Below are 8587 nucleotides of genomic sequence, written 5' to 3'. Positions count from 1 at the left end.
GTAATTAGTTTTCTACATTATAAAGTTTGTAGGATAAATATGTCCTTTTCAATAGCTATTATAATTGAGACAGTTGACTTGAAAGTCGGTTGTCTGCATTTTTATTTATTTTATTTTTCTTTCTTTTTTCTTTATTCGATTCTCCAAGTACTCTTCCACACAACTATCAAATTCAGCTCTAGTTATTAATAAAATAGTATTAATTTAATTTAATTAAGTTGATAATATTCATCAGTCACCAATCTTTATATATTTCAACCAATTTTAAATATGGATTTAAACATTAAAAATACTTGGCCATTTTATTTCGCTGTTTGCATTTTATAATTATTTACTAATAACATGTAAATAAAGAGAAAATATTCTATTTGCACTAATGAAAAATATGGTTGGCTTTTGGGGATTATCTCAAAATGGCGGAGAATTGAGACAACTGACTTTGAAATTAACAGCCTCAATTAGTATATCTTTGCACTTTATGATTTTTCATTATTTTTGTAATTTTATAAATCTGAAACATTATTCGATATACACGATTTAGGAAAAATTATCAAAAATTTACATGGAATATGAATGATGACGGGAATCTGAGTTATATTTTAATTACAGGATTGTACTACTATTTTTATATTTGCTGTTTTATGCATGAATAAATCACTAGCATAACAAACGTAATTATGTAAAATTATAAAGTATACACCGATGCGTAAAATGCAATGTTCTTTACGGTAAAATGAACTGGTCAATACAGAAATTTTATATTGTGATGGCACAGTTGTAATTATTTTTTTCAAAACCGAACTGAGAAGAAACAGTGAATATCTCAGTATTTTCATATAATGCTCGGTTACATATGTTAGATAAGGCCAATTTTATTTTTCTTGTACGTTCAATGTTTCAAATTAGATTTTTTTTCTATCAATCAATTTTAAAATTCCTGTTAAAAAAATATTGGGACAGTCATTTAATTAAAATATTTTTTTTCTACGATATCTATTTATTATTCTCTCAATTAAGTACTTATTAATTAAACTCATCATTGTTATAATATAATGTATACCACAGAATAAATAAACCATTTGCAGGAAATTTTAGCCATAAAGTATGTAACGAAAATTCATAGATACTCTACATTACTTTTGTGATGTGTTATGTTTCTAATACTTTCTATATATTACTAGATATATTCTATTGTTTTATCGTAATATAAATCTAAAACCTTTTTAATAAGAGTCTAAGCTTTAGTGTATAAGAAAAAATAGATATATTTTTCTCTTCATAGTAGTACCAATAAAATTATTAACTATTTATAAATATCAATAAGCTTATAATTCATACATATTTCTCAAAAATATTGAATTTTTTGCACCAGTTTGCATATCAAATGGTTTTAAAACTTTATTATAAAATATTAAAAACTTATTGCGTTTCCATATAATTAATTTTTTTACTAAGCCTTTATTAAAATTATATAAAAGAATTCAATTTGTCAAAGATTATAGTTGAAATAAAATTATACAATCCGAGTTTCTTGGAGGAGAGCTTGAATAGAATAAAATATAATAACGATAGCTTGCCGTATTAATTATTAATAGCTTTTTGTATAATGCATACATTTTCTACAATTCTTACAGATAAATTTTAATAACATATAAATAAACTTGACAAGTGTATTAAATTAATTTTCAACATCATATAAACTGAAAATTCTGATGGAAACAATGGATAGACGAAAGTTTCCGGTTAAGTGAATGTTTTAAATTTAAGAGATCTTGACATCATAGAACAGGTAGATTGTATGTCCAGAAAATGTCTACCGCATGCCGTATATGCTATTTTTATTGCTATTCAATTGCTAATTTGTCAAAGACCCAGTTAGGAACACTAATTGTTGCATACTACAAATGAATAAAGTAATGCAATACACAATTAATACGAATTTGATTAAGAATAGGTTTTCAAAATAGTTGTTGTAGGACATGCTTTCATCATTTGCGGGGTCTGGTAGGGAGAAGCTTCGCAAAGCACTTACAAAACAATTCACGGTCCAAAATGCACAACACAATAAATAAATGAATTAAAAATGTTAATCAGTTAATCTTATCGAAAATAGTTTCTCAAAAGTATTTTTATTAATAACGTTGCAAAGTTTTTAATTTAAATTAAATCGTCTCCATTTTATATCACGCGTCATTTAGTATTCCACACGTCATTTAAAAAAATGTATTTCTTTAAAAAAAGCGTGTCAATAATAATAATTCTATATTTCTGAAATTCTTCTCTTTATTTTTCTATTTAAAAGTTCTAACTGGCTCGATTTTTAGTGGATCTATTGGATATTATTAAATAAGACACACAATTACTTCTAAAATAATAATAGTATTTACGATACAAACTTTCAACAGAATTCTCCAGGCAATCACCGACGCCGTCAAGAATAATAAAATTCATAAACCGATTTTAATGGGAAAATACAAAACTCTTATAATTTAGAATTTAAAATTCCATCAAGTGCCTTCAGCCGATAGGATTATTAATTAATGATAGCTTAAGACTAAGCCAGTACTTTAACGTGATGTTGAAAAGTTCAATATTGTGTAGTAGTCGAAGTTATGAGATGAAAGCAACCAGATTTGTGGAGTGTGGAATTCCAAGAATGCTTTGCGTCTCGTTGAGAAGACTCCTAGTATGTCAGAGCGCGCCCCCTTTGCTAGTTTGCACCGTCGATCCCCAGGTAAATATATTTTTCGCCCCTGGCAATAAACCCTTGCGTATCTCACCGGCAAACGCGATGGGGATGTAATGCCACGTCTTAAGATGGCGTCAAAAGGACCACGAATGACTATTTTCAATTACGTGATTTTAGCGACAATGGAAAAAGGGAAAAAATGTATTATATGGTGGCGTTGTGTCGCTGAAATAAAAGTTGAGGACTCCTAACATAAAACACTAACGGCTTGCGTGCCACTATAAACTTCGAAAATTAAGAGATTGAGGTAGGTATGTATATTAGGCAGCTAACTTTGAACAGTATGGAAGTTTTGTAGAAAATACGTGTATGTTACTAAAATACACTCTCCTATTTCATCATATGTTTTATGATCACATACTACATATACCATTAAAGAATGTTATTGTAAACCTCGTTGTTTTTTAAATTGATATTTTGATACACGAGATGTTCGTAATTATATGCCTTTTTCAGATTATTCTTTAGTCAACTTTAGTTTATTACGAACATAATTTATTTGATATCTATTATTGTAATATATTATAGTAAACAGTATTCTGTTAACCTTTCATTAGAGATGGCAATTGATTTTATGCGTTCAGCATTTGTCATGATATATAATGGTTTAATAAATATTTTTATATCACTGTCCATTCATTTCTAATCGGTGATCTGTCGGTGATTAGAAATACTAATTTCAATCTTCTTCTTATTGTGCCATCCCCTAGCGGAGGTTGGCCACCATCAAGGCGATCTTATATTTGTTGTCTGCTACCCAGAACAGTTCGGCGGAGTTGCACTCGTACCAATCACTGAGGTTCTAAAGCCACGAAATGCGGCGCCGTCCTCTGCTACGCTTCCCATTGATCTTTTCTTGAATGACAAGTTGGGGAATGCTGTATTTTTGTCCTCTCATAATGTGACCGAGGTATTGTAGTTTCCTGGTTTTGATACTACGTAGAACTTCTCGGTCCTTCCCCATTCGATTGAGAACTTCAACATTTGTCACCCGGTCAGTCCAAGGAATTTTGAGGATGCGTCTCAATGGTGACATGTAAAATTACGTTATATTATAAAACCTTATTTGATAAAATAGATTGATTTTTTATATTCTAGAATTTATTGTACGAGAATAAATGAATATAAGTATATAGATCTCAAATTTTCAATACAATTAAATTATAATACAGGTATTGGCTGTTTTCTTTACATAATTATTATAAACATAGGCATCTTACGTATCAGAATATGAATTATTTATCCTCAATTTTAAAACGACAACGTATACAAATATATTTTTTTATATTATTAATATATTTTGAGAAAAAAACAGGGCATCATTATGACACATTTTTTGTACAAACTCTACAGATGGTTCAGAGTTAGCTACTAAAGATAGCCCAAAACCTTCATTTTCAAAGTTATACGGCACACACGTTTTTAAAAATAAATATTTTAATAATTCTATTAATATTAATTGGTTTTATTGACTTTTTAAAAATACTATTTCATTTCAAATAGTCTACCATCAAAATTATGATAACATTTTAAAGTTGAATAAAATCTATCGAATAATCAAAAAAATAAATATTAAAATAGATAAGTAAATAGTAGGTACCTATTCATTGTATACATAAACCCTAGTTCAGTTTGTTAAAAAACTTGTGACTTATCGCAGGAAATTACAGTTCTTGCGAAGGGGAAAATGTTTTATTTAGTGATACAATGACTTCACAGAAAATGGTATCTGTAAAAAAATGATTACACTAAAAGATCAGAGGTGTCCGGTGAAATTGTATTTTTCTGAATATATTTATTATACATTAGATAATATTAAATTTAACAATTTAATACCACGATTGTGTTTTATTTAAACTTTTAAGTCCTTGTATAATATAATATTCTTATTATATTCGTATGGCAGAAGACTGCATAACACAATGGAGAAACTCAGAAACAATACCATAAATACCACCTCAAACCAACAATCTCTGATGATGTCTTTATTATTATTAGCAACATCAATTATTTGTCTTGAGTAGCACGGTTTAATTTTAATATTTTTATAAAAAATAGGTACCTATGTTTAGTTTTATTGTTAGTGATATTAATTGAGTAAAACTGGATAATTATTTCTTACCTGGTTGTCAAATCTTTTCGATACATTGCCTTATTGATGTGTGACACATTTAGTATTGATGCACACTAAAAATGTATAAAGTGTGAAAAAGAATAGCCATGAAGACATATATATCTATAAAACAATCCAGTCCTAATCAAGAACAACATAAATAACCACAGGACAAGAGGTAAGGATAGCACACGAGTTCATTAGTCACCTTTTTACACAGGGAACTCTTTATATTTTTTCTTTTCTGTGGTTTTACATTTTCTGGTGAGAAGCTTGCGATCCCGTACGGCTTAGGACCTGTTTGGATATTCAACGATTTATCATTGAACATGACTCTTTCAATTCAGAATATCATGTAACATCTTGTAAAACTTTACTAGTCAAAATGAATCGAAGGACGGTGGAAAGATTCAACTACCAGCTAAATACATTCTTAACCTTTCCATGTTTAAATGTTTCTGAAAATGAAGGCCCATGAAGTCTAAATTGTTAAAAATCGTATCTCATTATTTTGTATTGATTATAAGATTATAATTATATTGATATATTTTTTAACTATCTTATTTACTGAATTGAAATACATTGTTTTTTTTATTAATAAACTGCATTACTCAATTCTCACACACTTAGAAGAAAGCAATTGGCACCCATATACTCAAATTCCTACATACAATCATATTGGTGTTTATGCAATAATGTTTGAATAGACTACTCTCATTGGGCTTCATGGCCTGTTGTAGTGTTAATAAGAATATATACGTATGTTTTATTATTATTATTCTGTGTGCTCTGTATTATTGTATATAATAATTTCTTTCTTGTGTGTATGCAACGTTAATCTATGTATATAAAACAAAGTCGGGTTAGTTACACCATTTATAACTCAAGAACGGCTAGACCGATTTTTATAATCTTTGATTTGTTGGAGTTGTCTCCACCCCGAATAGCAGAATAACTATTAAAACATTGGATAAATCACGGAAAAAGTAAATTATGAAGAAAATTCATTTTCTCATACATTTTGACATTTTGAACAATGAACCTCGCCATTCGAAAATAAAAGAAAATCACAAAAAAAAAATCCGTATACAACGCCATCTCTGATACATGACAGAAACAATAAACAAGAAACAAACAAACAAAAGAAAGTATGAACATGGCGTTTTTGACAGTTGATTCAGTTCAGCCTCAGATAATACCGAAAGACTTTGTTGTAGACAAATAGCGATTTTGATGGTGATTTTCAAACCATAAGTTGCCTTCTAAAATGTTCACTTTGTGAGGTTATCAAATTTGTGAATGTGCGCGTATCAATAATTGCTTTATTATGTAATTTTGAATTGTGTGATTAATTTTCCAGTGTTATTTACAATGCCGCAAGCCAGAAGATCTAATCTATCTATCTATATAAAACAAAGTTGGGTTAATTACACCATTTATTTTATAACTCAAAAACGGCTGGGCCGATTTTTATGATCTTTAATTTGTTGGATTTGTCTCCGCCCTGAATAGCAAAATAACTATTAAAACATCAGAAAAATTCACGGAAAAAGAAATTATGAAGAACATTCATTTTCTTATATATTTCGTATAGAACGGCTTTTTTGATGATGTCTATTGATGATATAGAACTGATTGACTGGTTTCGATGATTTTTTTTTTATTCGTCTTGGCCTCGAGAAGCTTCCTCGCGCATTGGAAAAGTAAGAAAATCACAAAAAAATCCGTATACACCGCCATCTCTGTTACATGAGTATTGCAATTCAGTAAAGTTCATCAAATACATCTGCAAATATGTCACCAAAAACAGCGATATTGTGGTTTTTGGCGTTCAAACTCCCAATACCAACGATGAAATCACGGACTATCAAGTTTGTCGATATGTGAGCTGCAATGAAGCAATTTGGTGTATTTTCTCATTCTCCATTCATGAACGTCATCCCACTGCTGTACATTTGGCGGTGCATCTGGAGAATGGTCAACGAGTTTATTTTAATGCATCGAATGTTGCTCAACGTGCTGTAACACCTCCAGCGACAACATTGACCAGTTTCTTTTCAATTTGTCAAAGCAATCCGTTTGCACGAACGTTGTTCTACTCTGAGATGCCACGTTATTACACTTGGAACGCTTCATCGAAGAAATTTCAACGTCGGAAGCAAGGCGATGCGGTTTCTGATCATCCGGGTGTGCATTCTAATGATGCTCTTGGTCGCATTTACACAGTTCATCCGAAGAATGACGAATGCTTCTACTTGCGGTTGTTGATGGTAAATGTTCGTGGGCCGACATATTTTGAATCACTTCGAACTGTCAATGGTGTAGTGTGTCCAACATCTCGTGCTGCATGTCAACAGCTCAATTTGCTTGAAAACGATATTCATTGGGACATGAAAATTGCTGTAGCAATTGTTTCTGCATCTCCAAGTCAGATACGCACATTATTTGCTATCATTATTTCGACATGCTTCCCATCAAATCCACCTGAACTGTGGAACAAGTACAAGGATGACATGTTAGATGACATTTTACATCAAATTCGTGTCAGTTCAGAGAATTCCGATCTTGAAGTGAATGAGGAGATACATAACCAGGCTTTGCTTTTGATCGAAGACATGTGTTATCTCATGTGCGGCAGTTTGTTATTTTTCCTCGATGCGCCTGGTGGAACTGAGAAGACATTTCTCATGACATTGATTTTGGCCACTGTTCGTGCGAGATCCAAAATTTCTGTAGCAGTTGCTTCTTCTGGGATAGCGGCCACGTTGTTATAAGGATGCCGAACGGTTCATTCAGCGTTGAAATTGCCGTTAAACCTTCAAACGACTGAAACACCGACAAGCAGTATTGCGAAACACTCAGCAATGGCCAAAGTTTTGGTAGCAAGTAAAATCATCACCTGGGATGAATGCATAATAGCAAACAAATGCGCATTGGCAGCTCTCAATCGAACTATGAAAGATCTGCGCAATTACTCAAGATGTTTTGGTGGCGCAATGATTCTACTATCTGGCAATTTCCGCCAAACACTACCAGTCATTCCAAGATCGACTGCTGCCGATGAAATGAACGCTTGCCTCAAATCATAGACTCTGTGGCGCTATGTGAAGAAACTTCAGCTGACGACAAACATGCGAGTTGCATTGCTAAACGATCCATCTGCCGAAAATTTCTCCACGCAATTGCTGACTCTCGGTAACGGCCGTGTTTCTGTCGACGAATCGAATGGATTGATTTCGTTTCCGCTGAATTTTTGAAATTTCGTCTCAACGAAGGACGACCTCATCAACAAAGTGTTCCCAAACGTCATTGCTAACCACAAAAATCACAATTGGTTGAGAGAACGAGCAATTTTTGTGGCAAAGAACAAAGATGTGGATCACTTAAACTTCACAATTCAAAATCAAATCGTTGGTTCAATGCATTCCTTCAAATCTATCGACTGTGTAATAAACGAAGACGAAGCAACCAACTATCCAACTGAATTTTTAAACTTATTGGATCTGCCTGGCTTGCCACTGCACAATTTACAACTGAAGATTGACTTGGTAATTATCATGCTTCGAAATCTGAACCAACCAAAACTATGTAATCTATTTCATTTTGATTTGATTTTTGCACATTTATTGAACTTAATTCATTTTGAGTATTTTAATTCAGCTAATAAGTTAACACAAGATTATTGATTCTTCTTAGGCGGTACGAAGTTCGCCGGGTCAGCTAGT

The sequence above is a fragment of the Rhyacophila brunnea genome, unplaced genomic scaffold (genome assembly GCF_057557595.1).
Source record: "Rhyacophila brunnea isolate RB1 unplaced genomic scaffold, BYU_Rbru_1.0 scaffold_8, whole genome shotgun sequence".
Taxonomy (NCBI): domain Eukaryota; kingdom Metazoa; phylum Arthropoda; class Insecta; order Trichoptera; family Rhyacophilidae; genus Rhyacophila; species Rhyacophila brunnea.
This window is presented reverse-complemented; position numbering follows the sequence as displayed.